The sequence below is a fragment of the Pseudophryne corroboree genome, chromosome 2 (assembly GCF_028390025.1).
Source record: "Pseudophryne corroboree isolate aPseCor3 chromosome 2, aPseCor3.hap2, whole genome shotgun sequence".
Taxonomy (NCBI): domain Eukaryota; kingdom Metazoa; phylum Chordata; class Amphibia; order Anura; family Myobatrachidae; genus Pseudophryne; species Pseudophryne corroboree.
Window position 1 is genome coordinate 978,089,315 of NC_086445.1, and position 17,979 is coordinate 978,107,293.

Genomic DNA, 17,979 nt, shown 5'->3' on the forward strand with positions numbered 1-17,979 from the left:
CTAGCTACAGCCCTGTGATGTCATGATGTCTATGCAGAGCAGCCAGTCTGCAGCTATGCTTCACTGTTTAGGCTGAGGACCAATAATATTATGCCTAGGGCAGGCCTGACCCCTACATTTTACTCTGTTTACATAAATAAAGAATGCTTCATATACAGTGCTGTGCTTAGCATTTCAGATACTCCAAGCCATTTGGAATCTTATTTTCTCTAACGTCCTAGTGGATACTGGGGAATACTATATAACCATGGGGTAGAGATCCGGTCCACTGGAGCCTGTCACTTTAAGAAATCAACAGTGTGTGCTGGCTCCTCCCCTCTATACCCCTCCTAGCAGACTCAGTTTAGAAAATGTGCCCAAGGAGCCAGGTGCATTCTGTTGCTCTCCAGAGAGTTTTCTTCAGAAATTTCTTTTAGTTAATTATTTTCAGGCACACTGGTTGGCAACCAGTCTGCCTGCATCGTGGGACTTAAGGGGGGTGGGGGGGGGGGGACCAAACCAACCTCCTAAGAGTTAATGGTTCGTAATTCCAGCTGACAGGACACTGAGCTCCTAAGGTGATGTTCTCACACTCCCAGAGGGTGAGCCCACGCTGGCAGCATGCTGCCACCCCTTAACAGATGCCGAAGTCGACGCGGTGCGGTGAGTACAGACACCGGGGTGCCGGTTAACGGGTCCCTGGTGAACATGGCGGCATAAAGGGACAGCGGTTACCCGGCTACGGGCTGCGGTGCCCAGTGCATAGCCACACTGGCAATATGGTAAAAAAGGGTTTATACACTCTATTTTTACACAATATGGAGATAAAAAGCCAGTATAATTTGAGAGGGACCGCGTGCCATTGAGGGGGCGGGGCTTCCCGAAAAGCGGGACCAGAAGCTGAAAGGTGCCATTTCCTGCTGCTGCTGCTGAGTACAGGTTGCACGCAGAGACTGCTCCTCCACAGAGGCCCTCATTCCGAGTTGTTCGCTCACTAGCTGCTTTTAGCAGCCGTGCAAACGCTAAGCCGCCGCCCTCTGGGAGAAAAACACAGGCGTGTCTATACGTTTGTAGGGAGGGTTCCTGATGTCAATTCCGGTCCCGGAAGGCTGAAGTGTTCCCAGTGGCTGAGTAAGTCCTGGGTTGTGCAGAGACTGCACAAGATTTGTTTGTACAGCTCTGCTACACATGCGTTTGCACACTGGCAAAGCTAAAATACACTCCTCTATGGGCGGCGACTATCTGCTCCCAAAAAACCCTAGCGAGCGATCAGGTCTGAATTAGGCCCTATGCCTCTCCATTCTGGGTTGTCTGGAATAAGTGTACTGTCTCACTAATACTGCGCTGTTTCATACTTAACTATGGGGGTCATTCAGACCCAATCGCTGCTGTGCGTTTTGGCATAGTAGCGATCAGGTGTGAATTGCGCCGGTGCCGCAGTGTGCCGGCCCATGCCAGACAGCCGATCGCTGTCTTAGGCTAGCAATCGCCTCTGCCTGATTGACAGGCAGAGGCAGTCGCTGGGTGGGAGGGGGCGGGCTGGCAGCATTTGGCTGCCATTTAGGGGGCACGGTCCGGGCAATCCAGGCATGACCGGACCATTGGGGGGGGGGGGGCGGGCGGCGGCGGCTGTGTGTGAAGTCACGAGCAGCGACGGGTATCTCCCTGCCAGCGCGCAGAAGCTGCGCTGGTAGGGAGCTACTCCTGAAGTACAAAAGCATCGCCGCTGTGCGATGCTCTTGTACTTTTGCGGCGGGGGGGGGGGGGGGGGGGGGCAGGGGGGGGGGAGCTGATCGTAGATGTGCTAAATTTAGCACATCTACGATCAGGTCTGAATCACCCCCTATGTGTTTTCTGCTAAAAGCATGTCTGCAAATAAGTCTGTGTGTACTTCTTGCAAGGCTAGGTTCACACCTTCCTCCAATGTCCACTACCTTCACAGGGTAGTGATATGCAGGAATCATTAAAGCTATGATTACAAGTATAATTCAGAGTTAGCTACGGCTAAGCAAGACAGTCAAACCCTGAAAGGACACTTTTATGTTAGCTGTTGCCAACCACAGGCAGGTTCCTCAGCCCCCCCTGTTGGTCTCTCATAAATGCACTCTCCCACAGATGTTGCTGTCTGACTCTGATTCTGAACTACCAGAGGTAGATGAGGGAGATGCAGAGGGGACAAGGAAAATTCTCTGTCCCCAGGAGTTGAGGCCCTCATTTATGCTATTAGAGAGGTGCTCTAGGTGAGTCATTCCGAGTTGGTCGCTCGCTAGCAGTTTTTAGCAGCCGTGCAAACGCATAGTCGCTGCCCACGGGGGAGTGTATTTTCGCTTTGCAGGAGTGCGAATGCCTGTGCAGCAGAGCGCCTGCAAACACATTTTGTGCTAAACAAGACCAGCCCTGTAGTTACTTATCCTGTGCGATAATTGCTGCGACGAGTGACACGGTAATGACGCAAATGCCCAGCAAACGCCCAGCCAAGCCTGCGGTTTTCCAAACACTCAGTTGACACCCAGAAACGCCCTCTTCCTGTCAATCTCCTTGCAATCGGCTGTGCGTTTGGAATCGTCGCTAGAACCAGTGCAAAACCACAAAAGACTTTGTACCCGTACGACGCGCGTGCGCATTGCGGTGCATATGCATGCGCAGATTAGCCGTTTTTTTCACTGAACGCTACGCAGCGAACAACGTCAGCTAGCGATCAACTTGGAATGACCCCCTATATCCCACATAAGGAAGCAAAACCAGCAGAGGAATGGTTTTTAAATATGAAACCAGAGTCCTCTGCAACCTTCCCGGTTTCTAAGGAATTAGATTCCCTGGCTAAGGCAGTGTGGATAAATCCTGACAATTACCCCTAAACGGGTACTAAATTAATTTCCTTTCCCTGCAGAGGATAGAAAAATCTGGGAAAACACCTGCCGACAGTGGATACTTCTGTATCCAGGCTGTCACGTAAATTTGTACTACCATAGTATGCGGCTGGATTTCTAGAGCTATGGTAACATGGTCTGATGGTATTCTGAAGGGGTTGCTTACTCTACCTCAGGATGAGATAGTTACATTATTATATCCAAGATGCTGCAAACTTTATAAGTGAGGCTGTTAGGGATCTTAGTATCATTAACGGCCATACCACTGCTATGGCAGTATCGGCTCGTAGAGCCCTGTGGCTCGACATTGTTCAGCAGATGCTGATTCTAAAAAAGGAGTTGAAAACCTTCCTTTTACAGGTGATGCCTTGTTTGGGGAAGACTTGAATAAGTGGATATCTCAGGCAACTGCAGGTGAATCTACATATCTGCCGTCTGCTACGTCACCTGCTAGATGTCCCTATCCTGGGACCCCTCTGCAGTCCTTTCGGGTGGCCAGATTCAGAGGCAAAGCCAGAGGTGACTCCAATGCTGCTAGAGGAGCTCGCGGTAAGTGCCGTAAACCAGCTGCTGCTGGAACTTTGGACCAGGCCTCAGGATCCTCTTCCATGAAGCCCTCCGCGTGACGGTGGGCCCCTGCAACAAGGCGACTTTCAGGTAGATGCTCGCCTTCAACACTCCACCCGCATATGGGCAGAGTCCTGCTGGGATCCTTGGGTGAGGGACCGCATATCCCAAGGATACCAGCTGGAATTACAGGAACTCCTTCCTCTCAGATTCTTTAGGTCAAGCTTACCCGCTTCACAGGTAGCATGGGTTTCCTTGCAGAAGGCAGTGCAGGAACTGCTTTCTACAGGAGTTACTGTTCCAGTACCTCCTCCGCTGCACACAAAGGGGTTTTACTCAAGTCTCTTTGTAGTCCTGATGCCGGATGGCTCTGTTCGGCCGATCTTGAATCTCAAATCCCTGAACCCTTATCTTCAAGTGTTCAAATTCAAGATGGAATCACTAAGAGCAGTGATAGCAAGTATGGAGGAGGGGGAGTTTCTAGTGTCCCTGGATATCAAGGATGCATTCCTGCATATCCCAATATGGCCCTTCACCAAGCGTTCCTCCGTTTCGCTGTACTGGACCAACATTTCCAGTTTCAGACCTTACCCTTTAGTCTCTCCATAGCCCAAGGGTATTTACGAAAGTCATGGCAGAGATGATGCTACAATTGCGCATGATGGTTATCAACATAATCCCGTACCTGGACGGTCTCCTATTATAGGCGGTGTCCTGGGAACGGCTGCTGCACCGCATCGGCTTGACTACTCGTCTGCTTACGGACCACAAATGGATCATCAATTTCCGGAAATCTCGCTCGGAACCGTCTCAGAGAATTCAGTTCCTGGGAATGATAATGGATACAGTGGGGGTCATTCCGAGTTGTTCGCTCGCTAGCAGTTTTTAGCAGCCGTGCAAACACTATGCTGCCGCGCTCTGGGAGTGTATTTTAGCTTTGCAGAAGTGCGAACGAAAGGATCGCAGTGCGGCTACAAAATAATTTTGTGCAGTTTACGAATAGCTTCAAACCTACTCAGCGCTTGCGATCACTTCAGACCATTCAGTTCCGGATTTAACGTCTCATTGGGGGCTGTGTCCCAAGGGACGCAGTTCCAGGGGACATGGTCGTTTCAGGAACCTGTTCTTCCAATCACCATCCTGGACATCAGAGCAAATTACAATGCTCTCCTACAGGCCTCATGCCTACTTCGGTATCAGGCCATCCAGGTGCAGTCGGACAACGCCACGGCAGTGGTGTACATCAACCGACAGAGGAACTAGAAGCAAGGACGCAATGCGAGAAGTGTCAGGAATACTCCTCCTGGTGGAAGCCAACGCAAGGGCCATCTCAGCCATTAACGTTCCAGAAGTGGACAAATGGGAAGCGGACTTCCTAAGAAGGCACGACCTCCATTCGGGGGAATGGGGCCTTCACCCTCAGGTGTTTCAACATCTTATTCACCGGTGGGGTTGTCCACAAATAGACCTGATGGCTTCTCGCCTCAACAAGAAGCTCCGTCGTAACTGTCCCAGAACAAGGGACCCACAGGCATTTGCGGTATGACGACGCAGTGGACTTACCAGTTCGTTTACCTGTTTCCTCCAATTCCTCTCATTCCATGAGTTCTAAAATGACTCAAAAAGGAAAGTGTTCAGGCAATTATCATTGCTGAATTGGCCTCGATGGGCCTGGTGGGCGGACCTCCTGACCTTGTCTCTGGAGGAGCCTTGGCCTCTGCCACTTCTTAAGGACCTTCAACAAGGACCGTTTGTTTATCCAGACTTACAGCGGCTACATTTGACAACTTGGAAGTTGAGAAAGAGATTTTATCTAGAAAGGGTCTCCCATCCAAGGTTGTTTCAAATATGATCCAGGCCCGTAGGGTGGTTACATCAAATCCTTACCACCACCTTTTGTAAGAAATCTGTTTCTGGATGCAAGGGTAGAAAATATTCCCTTGTGGAATTTTGTCTGGGCCGTTTCTACTGTTCCTGTAGGCAGGCGTGGATAAAGGCCTACGATTAGGCTCTGTTAAAGTTCAGATTTTGGCTCACTATCTTCTTCCAGAAACAACTGGCGGTACTTCATGAAATACAGACTTTTAAAAAAGGGGGTTATACACATTTAACCTCCCTTAGTCCCTTCCACGGCTCCGTGGGATCTCAATGTCTCAATGTGATCTTGACTTTTCTCCAGTCGGACTGGTTAGAAGTTGAACCCTTGCATAGGGTAGACTTGAAATATCTAACGTGGAAGACCATAATGTTCCTGGCCTTAGCCTCTGCAAGATGTGTGTCTGAATGGGGGGCCTTATCCTATAAGAGCCGTACTTGATATTTCATGAGGACATGGTGGAGCTCAGTGGTCGCCCACAGTTTTTGCCTAAGGTAGTGTTGACCTTTCACGAACTCAACTACTTGTGGTTCCAGTGTTATCTGACACTCCCATTGCTCCAAAGTCCCTGGATGTGGTGAGGGCTTTGCGGATTACGGGGGTAATTCTGAGTTGATCGCAGCAGGATTTTTGTTAGCAGTTGGGCAAAACCATGTGCACTGCAGGGGAGGCAGATATAATATGTGCAGAGAGAGTTAGATTTGGGTGGGTTATTTTGTTTCTGTGTAGGGTAAATACTGGCTGCTTTATTTTTACACTGCAATTTAGATTGTAGATTGAACACACCACACCCAAATCTGGGTGTGGTGTGTTCAATCTACAATCTAAATTGTATTTACCCTGCACAGAAACAAAATAACCCACCCAAATCTAACTCTCTCTGCACATGTTATATCTGTCTCCCCTGCAGTGCACATGGTTTTGCCCAACTGCTAACAAAAATCCTGCTGCGATCAACTCAGAATTACCCCCTACGTCAGAAGCACTGCTCGTCACAGGAAATCTGACTCGCTGTTTGTCCTTTATAAAGCTACTAAAATAGGTCGCCCTGCCTCCAAGCACTCCATTGCTTGTTGGTTTAAATTGGCTATTCAACAAGCCTATACTTCGGCAGCTCTGCCGCTGCTGAGTTCTGTTCATGCCCACTCCACAAGGTCGGTTGGTTCTTCCTGGGCGGCAGCCCAGGGTGTCTCGGCATTACAGTTGTGCCGGGCAGCTGCTTGGTCTGGTTCGAACACGTTGGTGAAGTTTTATAGGTTCGACACCTTGGCCAAGGATGACCTTCAGTTTAATCAGGTGGTTTTGCAGGGGTCTCGGCACTCTCCCACCCGTTCTGAGAGCTTTGGGACATCCCCATGGTTATATACTATTCCCCAGTATCCACTAGGACGTTAGAGAAAATAGGAATTTAATACCTACCTGTAGTTACTTTTCTTGTTGTCCGTAGTGGATATTGGGCATCCGCCTTAGTGCTTCGTTGCCTGCTTACCTGGTTGTAAGTGTTATTGGATGGGTTTGCTGTTGCTTCCCTGTTCCATGTTTGGTTAGCGTTGCTATCCTTCTATTGTTAGCGTTGCTTTCCTCTGTTTTGGTTAGCTCTGCTACCTTATTGTTTGTGTGTTGGTTCTTTACCTCACCGCTTTATGTGTTATATCCTTCTCTCAAAGTATGTCCGTCTCCTCGGGCACAGTTTTCTAGACTGAGTCTGCTAGGAGGGGCATAGAGGGGAGGAGCCAGCACACACTATGAATTTCTTAGAGTGCCAGGCTCCAGTGGACCCGATCTATACTCCATGGTTACATACTGTTCCCCAGTATCCACTACGGACTACGAGAAAATAAGATTTTAAACCTACCGGTAAATATTTTTCTCCTAGTCCGTAGAGGATGCTGGGGACTCCGTAAGGACCATGGGGGTATAGACGAGCTCCGCAGGAGACATGGGCACTCTAAAGACTTTAGAATAGAATGGGTGTGCGCTGGCTCCTCCCTCTATGCCCCTCCTCCAGACCTCAGTTAGAGAAACTGTGCCCAGAGGAGACGGACAGTACGAGGAAAGGATTTTTGTTAATCTAAGGGCAAGATTCATACCAGCCCACACCATCCACACCGTATAACATGGAATATACGCCACCAGTTAACAGTATGAACAAAACAGCATCAGCCAAAGACTGATCTTAACTGTAACAGAACCCTTATGTAAGCAACAACTATATACAAGTCTTGCAGAAATATGTCCGCACTGGGACGGGCGCCCAGCATCCTCTACGGACTAGGAGAAAAAGATTTACCGGTAGGTTTAAAATCTTATTTTCTCTTACGTCCTAGAGGATGCTGGGGACTCCGTAAGGACCATGGGCATTATACCAAAGCTCCAAACCGGGCAGGAGAGTGCGAATGACTCTGCAGCACCGATTGAGCAAACATGAGGTCCTCATCAGCCAGGGTATCAAACTTGTAGAATTTTGCAAAGGTGTTTGAACCCGACCAAGTAGTTGCTCGGCAAAGCTGTAAAGCCGAGACGCCTCGGGCAGCCGCCCAAGAAGAGCCCACCTTCCCAGTGGAATGGGCCTTTACCGAATTTGGTAACGGCAATCCAGCCATAGAATGAGCCTGCTGAATCGTGTTACAGATCCAGCGAGCAATAGTCTGCTTAGAAGCAGGAGCGCCAACCTTGTTGGCTGCATACAGGACAAACAGTGCCTCTGTTTTTCTAACCCGAGCCGTCCTGGCTACGTACATTTTTAAGGGCCTGACTACATCAAGGGACTTGGAATCCTCCAAGTCACCCGTAGCCACAGGCACCACTATAGGGTTGGTTCATATGAAACGAGTCCTCAACTCTGCTCTATCCACATGGAAAATTAGATAGGGGCTTTTGTGAGACAAAGCCGGCAATTCGGACACCCGCCTTGCAGATGCCAAGGCCAACAACATGACCACCTTCCAAGTGAGAAATTTTAATTCAACTGTTTGAAGAGGCTCAAACCAGTGAGATTTTAGGAACTGTAACACGTTCCGTGTCCAGAATCATGCCTAAGAAAGATAGCCGAGTCGTTGGAACCAACTGTGACTTTGGTAGATTTAGAATCCAGCCATGCTGCTGTAGCACTATTAGGGAGAGCGACACGCTTTTCTGCAATTGATCTCTCGATCTCGCTTTTATCAGGAGATCGTCCAAGTACGGGATAATTGTGACTCCCTGCCTGCGCAGGAGCACCATCATTTCCGCCATTACCTTGGTGAAAATTCTTGGGGCCGTGGAAAGCCCAAACGGCAACGTCTGAAACTGGTAATGACAGTCCTGTACGGCGAATCTCAGGTACGCCTGATGAGGAGGATATATGGGGACATGAAGGTATGTATCCTTTATGTCTAGTAACACCATAAAATCCCCCCCTTCCAGGCTGGAAATAAGTGCCCGGAGCGATTCCATCTTGAATTTGAACTTTTTCAAGTACAGGTTTAGGGATTTTAGATTTAGAATGGGTCTGACCGAGCCATCCGGTTTCGGGACCACAAACAGGGTTGAATAGTACCCCTTCCCCATGTTGAACTAGGGGAACCTCGACAACCACTTGTTGACACAGTTTTTGAATTGCAGCTAAAACTATCTCCCTTTCTGGGGAAAAAGCTGGTAAAGCCGATTTGAAAAATCGGCGAGGAGGCATGTCTTCGAATTCCAGCTTGTAGCCTTGGGATACAATTTCCATCATCCAAGGATCCACGTCTGACTGACCCCAGACGTGGCTGAAGAGTCGAAGACATGCCCCCACCGGCGCGGACTCCCTCAGTGGAGCCCCAGCGTCATGCGGTGGATTTAGTAGAAGCCGGGGAGGACTTCTGCTCCTGGGAACTAGCCGTAGCAGGCATTCTTTTCCCTCTACCCTTACCTCTGGCGAGGAAGGAAGAGCCCCGACCTCTTCTGGACTTATGCGACAGAAAGGACTGCATCTGATATTGTGGAGTTTTCTTTTGCTGTGGGGGGACATAAGGCAAAAAAAGTAGATTTACCCGCGGTAGCTGTGGAAACCAGGTTCGCGAGACCTTCCCCAAATAAAACCTCACCCTTGTAAGGCAAAACTTCCATATGCCTCTTTGAGTCGGCATCACCCGTCCATTGGCGGGTCCACAGGACTCGCCTAGCAGAAATCGCCATGGCGTTGGCTCTCGAACCTAGCAGCCCAACGTCTTTCTGAGCGTCTCATATATAAGACTGCGTCTTTAATGTGACCTAAGGTCAATAAAATGGTATCCCTATCTAGGGTATCAATGTCAGCTGACAAGGTATCTGTCCAAGCTGCTACTGCGCTACAAACCCAAGCCGATGCTATTGCCGGTCTGAGCAAAGCACCCATATGTGTATAAATTGACTTTAAGGTAGTTTCCTGTCTGCGATCAGCAGGATCCTTGAGGGCTGCCATGTCTGGAGACGGTAGCGCCACCTTCTTGGACAAGCGCGTTAAAGCCTTGTCCACCCTGGGCGAGGATTCCCACCGTACCCTGTCCTGTGCAGGGAAAGGATACGCCATAAGAATCCTCTTGGGAATCTGCAGTTTTTTGTCTGGAGTTTCCCAAGCTTTTTCAAATAAGGCGTTCATGTCATGAGATGGGGGAAAGGTTACCTCAGGTTTCTTTTCCTTAAACATGCATACCCTCGTGTCAGGGACAGAGGGGTCATCTGTGATATGCAAAACATCTTTTATTGCAATAATCATATAATGAATACTTTTGGCCACCCTTGGGTGTAACCTCGCATCATCGTAGTCGACACTGGAGTGAGAATCCGTGTCGGTATCAGTGTCTGCTATTTGGGACAGGGGACGTTTTTGAGACCCTGAAGGGCCCTGTGACACCGCCAAAGCCATTGATTGACTCCCTGTATTATCTCTGGACTCTACTTTGTCCAATCTCTTATGTAATAAAGCCACATTTGCATTTAAAACATTCCACATGTCCAACCAATCAGGTGTCGGCGTTGCCGACGGAGACACCACAATCATCTGCTCCACCTCCTCCTTAGATGAGCCTTCCGCTTCAGACATGCCAACACACACGTACCGACACCCTCACACACTCAGGGATATATCTATATGGAGACAGTCCCCCAATAAGGCCCTTTGGAGAGACAGAGAGAGAGTTTGCCAGCACACACCCAGTGCCACCGGACCCTGGAATAAAATCCCAGTTAGTACAGCGCTTTTATAAAAATATATAAATACACTCACTGCGCCAATTAAATGTGCCCCCCCCCCTCTTTTTTGCCCTCTGTAACCGTGTTCAGCAGGGGAGAGTCCGGGGAGCCAGCTTCTCTGCAGTGTGCTGTGGAGAAAATGGCGCTGGTTAGTGCTGGAAGGATCAAGCTCCGCCCCCTCACTGGCGGGCTTCGGTCCCGCTCAAATTATTTATACTGGCGGGGGTTTATTTATATACCGCCTCAGCAGTATCTAATTTATCTACCAGTGTCCCTTTGAGGTTAATATTGCTGCCCAGGGCGCCCCCCTGCACCCTGCACCCTTACAGTGCCCGCTGTGTGTGTACGTGTGGGAGCAATGGCGCGCAGCGTTACCGCCGCGCGTTACCTCAGTGAAGGTCTGAAGTCTTCTGCCGCCTTTGAAGTCTTCTTTCTTCTTATACTCACCCGGCTTCTATCTTCCGGCTCTGTGAGGAGGACGGCGGTGCGGCTCTGGGACGAACGGCGAGGGTGAGACCTGCGTTCCGACCCTCTGGAGCTAATGGTGTCCAATAGCCTAAGAAGCAGTGCCTATCATTTAAGTAGGCCTGCTTCTCTCCCCTCAGTCCCTCGAAGCAGGGAGCCTGTTGCCAGCAGTGCTCCCTGAAAATAAAAAACCTAACAAAAAGTCTTTTTTCAGAGAAACTCAGGAGAGCTCCCCTGCAATGCACCCAGTCTCCTCTGGGCACAGGATCTAACTGGGGTCTGGAGGAGGGTCATAGAGGGAGGAGCCAGTGCACACCCATTCTATTCTAAAGTCTTTAGAGTGCCCATGTCTCCTGCGGAGCCCGTCTATACCCCCATGGTCCTTACGGAGTCCCCAGCATCCTCTAGGACGTAATGGAAAACTAATTACCGGTATACAGTATATTAAATTCCTATTATCTGCTGTATTTCGCTAAACACGTGTATTTTTGAGGCTCAGGGAAGTGGGCATGTTCCTTCAAATGTACTCGGAGCAGAGACGTAACTAAGGATCTGGGAGCATTGTCATCGCCCAGGGGCCGGGTGCAGGGCTCTGAGGGTGTCACTATCATTGTTTTGTGGCACATGTATTTGGCATGCACCACACCCTGCAGCCATTACGTCGGAATGCAACATTCAGAATCCCGATGCTGATAATGTAGATGGCTATTTTGCCCCTACCCCTAACTCATCCCTTCCATAGCCTAACCCTAACCATCCCCTCCTGCAGCCTAACACTAGCCATCACCCCCCCTGCAGCCTAACCCTAACCACCCGCACAGCATAACCCTAACCACCTGCACAGCCTAACCCTAACCGTCCCATCCCACAACCTAACCCTAACCGTCCCCTCCTACAGCCTAACCTAACCATCACCCCCCCTGCAGCCTAACCCTAACCACCCCCACAGCCTAACCCTAACCATCCCATCCCATAACCTATCCCTAACTGTCCCCATTTGCAGCCTAACCCTAACAATACTCCCCCCACACACCTGCTGCCTATCCCTAACCACAACCACAGCCTAACACTACTACCCTATTGCCTAATCTAAACCCTCATACTCTCCTCCTCGGGGATCAGTCTGCATAATTAGCATCGGGATCCTGAGCGAATCCCCTTGAGGAATAGTGATCGGCAGGGGTGTAGCGAGGGTGGCTCCTCTGGCCTACATTGTTCCCTACCTAGTCTCAGAGTCTGACTCAGTGTGCGCCCCCTCTGATTCTCCTCCTCCTGCTCTGTGGCTGCCAGTAGTCCGCGGGAAGGGTAGGGCAGCGCGCCCTCTAACTTTTTAGGCGCCCGGAGCACAAGCTCCGGCCAGTCTCTGCCCCTTCAAACACACACACACACACACACACACACACACACACACACACACACACACACACACACACACACACACATTCTCTCTCACTTATTATGTACTGCCATGCCCTTATATTATATTTGCAAGCGTTCGGCACACACTGACCCTATTTTAAACATTGGGGGCACCCAAAGGAAACTTCCACCCTGAGCTCCACAAGGTCTACTTGGCTAGGCCCTCAATTCAGTACAGGGGAGGAGGGCGCCAAAACTTGCTCCAGGCACCATGGCACCTAGCTACACCTCTGGTGATTGGTCTAAACTGCTATGTACAAAAAAACGCAACCTATTAAATACAAACCACACATTATTGTATTACTGTTGCTATGTATCACAATACAGCATCTACAGTAAATGTTTAATCATAGGGTAAAACTTTAATCTCTACAAGTTCCACAAGAGCTCAGTCAACCAACAATTGTATACTGGGCTTTCAATTTGTAGATATTCCCAAGTTAGGAATCTGAATAAATATGATTTTAGATTTCCCAACGTGGCTTTTGAGATGAAAATTAAAATGATACTCAAATAGAAATATGAATAACTGTTTGTGTGGTTATTTGTCAGCCAGCGATTGCTCCCAGCATCGGTTCTGTAGCACAGCACACAAAAAAATGAGATGTTAAAATTCAGGACACAGTAATCATTGCACAGAAATGAAATGACTGCTGTTTATGGCAATGATGGTCTATTAACATTGCACACTAAAGTGTCTTTCCAAATTGAATATGAATATTTTTACTCTGTGCATTATGTGTTCTCATGAGACGAACTTACATTGTTGCTTTTTATTTTAATGTGGCTTTCCTAGGAAAGGATGCTGCATTTGTTTATAACCGGGTACATAATAACAGTTAAATCATGAATGATAAATATTGGAACACAGCTGAAATAATATCGCTGGCCGTGTGTTTTGATCCGACTAATGGGTTTTCAAAATCATGTTTTACATTGGACGAAACTGAGGTCCGCCAAGGATTACCCACTTTGTACAAGTGCTATTTAGTAAATCCCCCTGCCTGCACCTTTGGGTACTCCTTTCTGGGACCAAGGATGGACTGGGGCTCCATTTCAGCCCGGGCATTTGTGAACACGCGCGCACATCACAGGGGTGATCACAGTCACGGAGCGTGAGCGGACACGCTGTACGGGCGCGTACCGCTAGTCAAGCGGGCCGTGGACTCGTGGCATGCCCCCATTTCCATGTAGACACTTGCTGGGAGCAGGGCCTCCCAACATTGAGACTGGTGGGGGCAGCTAAAGCAGAGAGCCATAGGCTGCTCTTCGCTTGGCCTTCCCGGCTCTCTGTGGGACCGGACCGGCCCACCAGCTCATCTGCGCTTCTGGCATATGACAGAAGTGCCAGATGGGCAATCCGGCCCTGTCTGGGACCAATGTCGGATTGGGACATGAAGGGCCCATCGGGGAATTGCAGTGGCAGGGGCCCATGCTTAAGGGTGTGGAGGTGTGGCCAACCACCACAGAGGCTTGGCTAACCTTTATGACAATGTACCAGATTAATAACTGCAATGCACTGTCGAAAATACACCATAGTCCTGTGTAGTATAATGTAACATATGTATAATGTATAATTAAAGTAGAGTTTGGAACCTAATCCCTAGAGGAGGAGGTGGGCCCACAGGCAGAGGAGGTGGGCCCACAGGCAATGGGACCTACTGGGTGTTTCCCCTGTTCCCCTGTGAGCCAGCCCGAGCCTGCCTGGGACCCATACTTGATTCCAGCTGTGCCATAGCACTGATAATTACTAGTGTTAAGCACCATCATTACAACCTAAGAGTAATATAGAAATTGGCATTTTGCGCATGTTGAGGGGGTGGTTATGCCTCTTTGGTAAGCCCTTGACCTCAGCAGGGCCCAGGCCCCAGTAACACTACTTTCAGTCAGTAGCCCAGGCTTGCACCCTACCTTTTCCATGGGTTTTGAACATGGGTAGGCCCAGGTCACAGCTCCTGCACCCCTTACACAGTAGTAAATACATTTATACACAAAGTAAAAGAAATATCTCAATGAGTTAAATATAATCCTAGTCCCAGTCACTAGGGGGATTCAATAAATAATTAAGATGTATTTCTTTACTGTGTTATTATTATTACCAGTGCTTTTATTCTGAGAATACTCAGGGTATGCAGTACTGGCACCACTTTTCGGTGTGAGTTTTAAATCTTGTAAAAATCAGTGAAATCCTTTTAGAAATGAGTACAATAAGCGCCTGTTCAGACTATGGACGCTACTATGAATCTTGTATTAACTTGTATCTTTTGGTGGGTGGATCATTGGGTCGACAGTGACTAGGTCGACACCTTAAATAGGTCGACACGGTCATTAGGGCGACATGGAAAAATGTCAACATTAGTTTAAATAAAAAATTGGTTTTGTTTTCTTTGTAAAGCGACCTGGAACCCCAATGAATGCACCGTGTAACCTCGCGCACAGGTTTCTATTCCCAATCGTAGTCCACATGGATCGTAAAGTATTAAAAAATTCCAAAAATGTAAATAAAATGTGAAAAACTCATGTAGACCTTTTCATGTGTCGTCCATTGCCATGTTGACCTAGCGACCATGTCGACCTAATGACCATGACAATTTAATGCATGTCCACCAATAGTGGTTGACCTAATGAGTGTCAAAGTGTTGTCGACCTAAAGACCGGATCCCCTTTGGGGAGGGGGGGGGGGGGGGTCAAATTTTTCATAGACTGTAGAAGTTGGCCATAACATAATCAGCTGATAAGTAACATTTATTAAGTACAGTCTATAAAATGATACTGTAGGTGGAAGCTCATTGGTTGCTATTGTCAACTTCTCTACTTGTTCACTTCTTGACTGTTTAGAAGGATTGATAAGTATCCCCCTAGTCGGTTCTGCGCATGTGCGGCGGCTGGGGCGTTCCGGGGCGTCAACTGACCATTTTCTGGGAGTAGTGCGGCGAACGCTGGCGTGTCTAGGCGTTTGCAGGGCGGGTGTCTGACGGCAATTCCGGGACTTGACAGGCTGAAGACATCGCAATGGGTAAGTAACTCCAGAGCTACTCAGAAACTGCACAAAATGTTTGTGCATAGCTCGGCTGCACAAGCATTCGCAGCCTTGCTATGCAAAAACATAGTGGCAATGCAGGGGTTAACACAGGGCGGGCTCCAGGCCTACTAGCACCCTGAGCGAGAAAATTTTACCCCCCCCCCCCCTCCCAATCCCTTCAGCGCGTGCGCTCCTGTAAAAGTGGGCGTGGTCTCTGGAAAAGTGGGCGTGGCCTCATAACTTCATATTATCAAACTATAACTAAATATATTTTCTAGTGATGTGCACCGGAAATTTTTCGGGTTTTGTGTTTTGGTTTTGGATTTGGTTCCGCGGCCGTGTTTTGGATTCGGACGCGTTTTGGCAAAACCTCCCTGAAAATTTTTTGTCGGATTCGGGTGTGTTTTGGATTCAGGTGTTTTTTTACAAAAAAACCTCAAAAACAGCTTAAATCATAGAATTTGGGGGTCATTTTGATCCCATAGTATTATTAACCTCAATAACCATAATTTCCACTCATTTCCAGTCTATTCTGAACACCTCACACCTCACAATATTATTTTTAGTCCTAAAATTTGCACCAAGGTCACTGGATGACTAAGCTAAGCGACCCAAGTGGCCGACACAAACACCTGGCCCATCTAGGAGTGGCACTGCAGTGTCAGACAGGATGGCAGATTTAAAAAATAGTCCCCAAACAGCACATGATGCAAAGAAAAAAAGAGGCGCAATGAGGTAGCTGTGTGACTAAGCTAAGCGACCCAAGTGGCCGACACAAACAGCTGGCCCATCTAGGAGTGGCACTGCAGTGTCAGACAGGATGGTACTTCAAAAAATAGTCCCCAAACAGCACATGATGCAAAGAAAAAAAGAGGTGCACCAAGGTCGCTGGATGGCAAAGCTAAGCGACACAAGTGGCCGACACAAACACCTGGCACCCAAACAGCACATGATGCAAAGAAAAATGAAAGAAAAAAGAGGTGCAAGATGGAATTGTCCTTGGGCCCTCCCACCCACCCTTATGTTGTATAAACAGGACATGCACACTTTAACAAACCCATCATTTCAGCGACAGGGTCTGCCACATGACTGTGACTGAAGTGACTGGTTGGTTTGGGCCCCCACCAAAAAAGAAGCAATCAATCTCTCCTTGCACAAACTGGCTCTACAGAGGCAAGATGTCCACCTCCTCCTCTTTCTCCGATTCCTCACCCCTTTCACTATGTACATCCCCCTCCTCACAGATGATTAATTCGTCCCCACTGGAATCCACCATCTCAGGTCCCTGTGTACTTTCTGGAAGCAATTGCTGGTGAATGTCTCCACGGAGGAATTGATTATAATTCATTTTGATGAACATCATCTTCTCCACATTTTCTGGAAGTAACCTCGTACACCAATTGCTGACAAGGTGAGCGGCTGCACTAAACACTCTTTCGGAGTACACACTGGAGGGAGGGCAACTTAGGTAGAATAAAGCCAGTTTGTGCAAGGGCCTCCAAATTGTCTCTTTTTCCTGCCAGTATACGTACGGACTGTCTGACGTGCCTACTTGGATGCGGTCACTCATATAATCCTCCACCATTCTTTCAATGGTGAGAGAATCATATGCAGTGACAGTAGATGACATGTCAGTAATCGTTGGCAGGTCCTTCAGTCCGGACCAGATGTCAGCACTCGCTCCAGACTGCCCTGCATCACCAGTACTGGCAATGGGAGAGAGAGAAAGCTCTTGTGTGGGCGCACTCTTGGAAAAAAAGAAAGAATTTTTCAATTAGAGAAAGATAATGTTAAAACATATATTTATTAATCACTTATAAATTAAAACAAAATACCCTTCTATGATCCAATGAATACACAAGAATTTATAAGTATGCAAAAGAATGTTCAAAAATATTAAAATGTTCTGGTCATTAAATCCCTTAATATTATAACGGTCAATTAACCTTACATTTTTCTATCTTTAATCCTACTTTTCTTTCCTATCTGCCTATCATCTAGTGGACTCTCATCCCCGATCCAGGGTACACGGCGCCACTGAGTGACAGCTGTTCTACCCTGCCTAACGTGGAAAGTAGATCCACGCACTACACATTCTATCTTTTCTGTTACTCTTCATTTTCATACATAGGTGCACTCTCATTGGTAGATATCCTCCCTACTATCATACCACGCTGCCCATGCCCGATCTCGTCCGATCTTGGAAGCTAAACAGCGTTGGGCTGGGTCTGTACCGGGAGGGGAGACTCCCTGGGAATACCCGGTGTTGTAGGACAGGAACTATTCCCCTTCCCCTGAAGGGTGGACACCAACAGCAGTATCACCACTAATTGTATCTATTTCTGCTCTTTCTTCTCATATCCTTTTCCTCATTAGGACTTTTTTGACATACATTCTGTATGCATGCCTATCGGCGCCAATGGTAATCAGTAAAGTACATAGTAATTGACCTAATTCAGTGGTCTTTCTATGTTAAAATATGTACACTGACCTCCTCTCTGGGTCCCATTAATACAGAACAACTGCACTGGTCAGGAGAAGCGGCTGTCAGACTATCCAGTGTCTGCAACCTTTCTAATCTCTCTCTC

The 17,979-nt window shown here is 48.2% G+C and overlaps 1 protein-coding gene and 1 pseudogene across 3 annotated transcripts in view; one reads left to right on the plus strand and one right to left on the minus strand.

Annotated features, from left to right (window-relative positions):
- The window catches only part of CYYR1 (cysteine and tyrosine rich 1), a 341,901-nt gene that overhangs the window by 227,143 nt on the left and 96,779 nt on the right, over positions 1 to 17,979 (minus strand). The gene's annotated exons all lie outside the window — the stretch shown is intronic.
- On the plus strand, positions 17,548 to 17,666 carry LOC135051433 (5S ribosomal RNA; annotated as a pseudogene).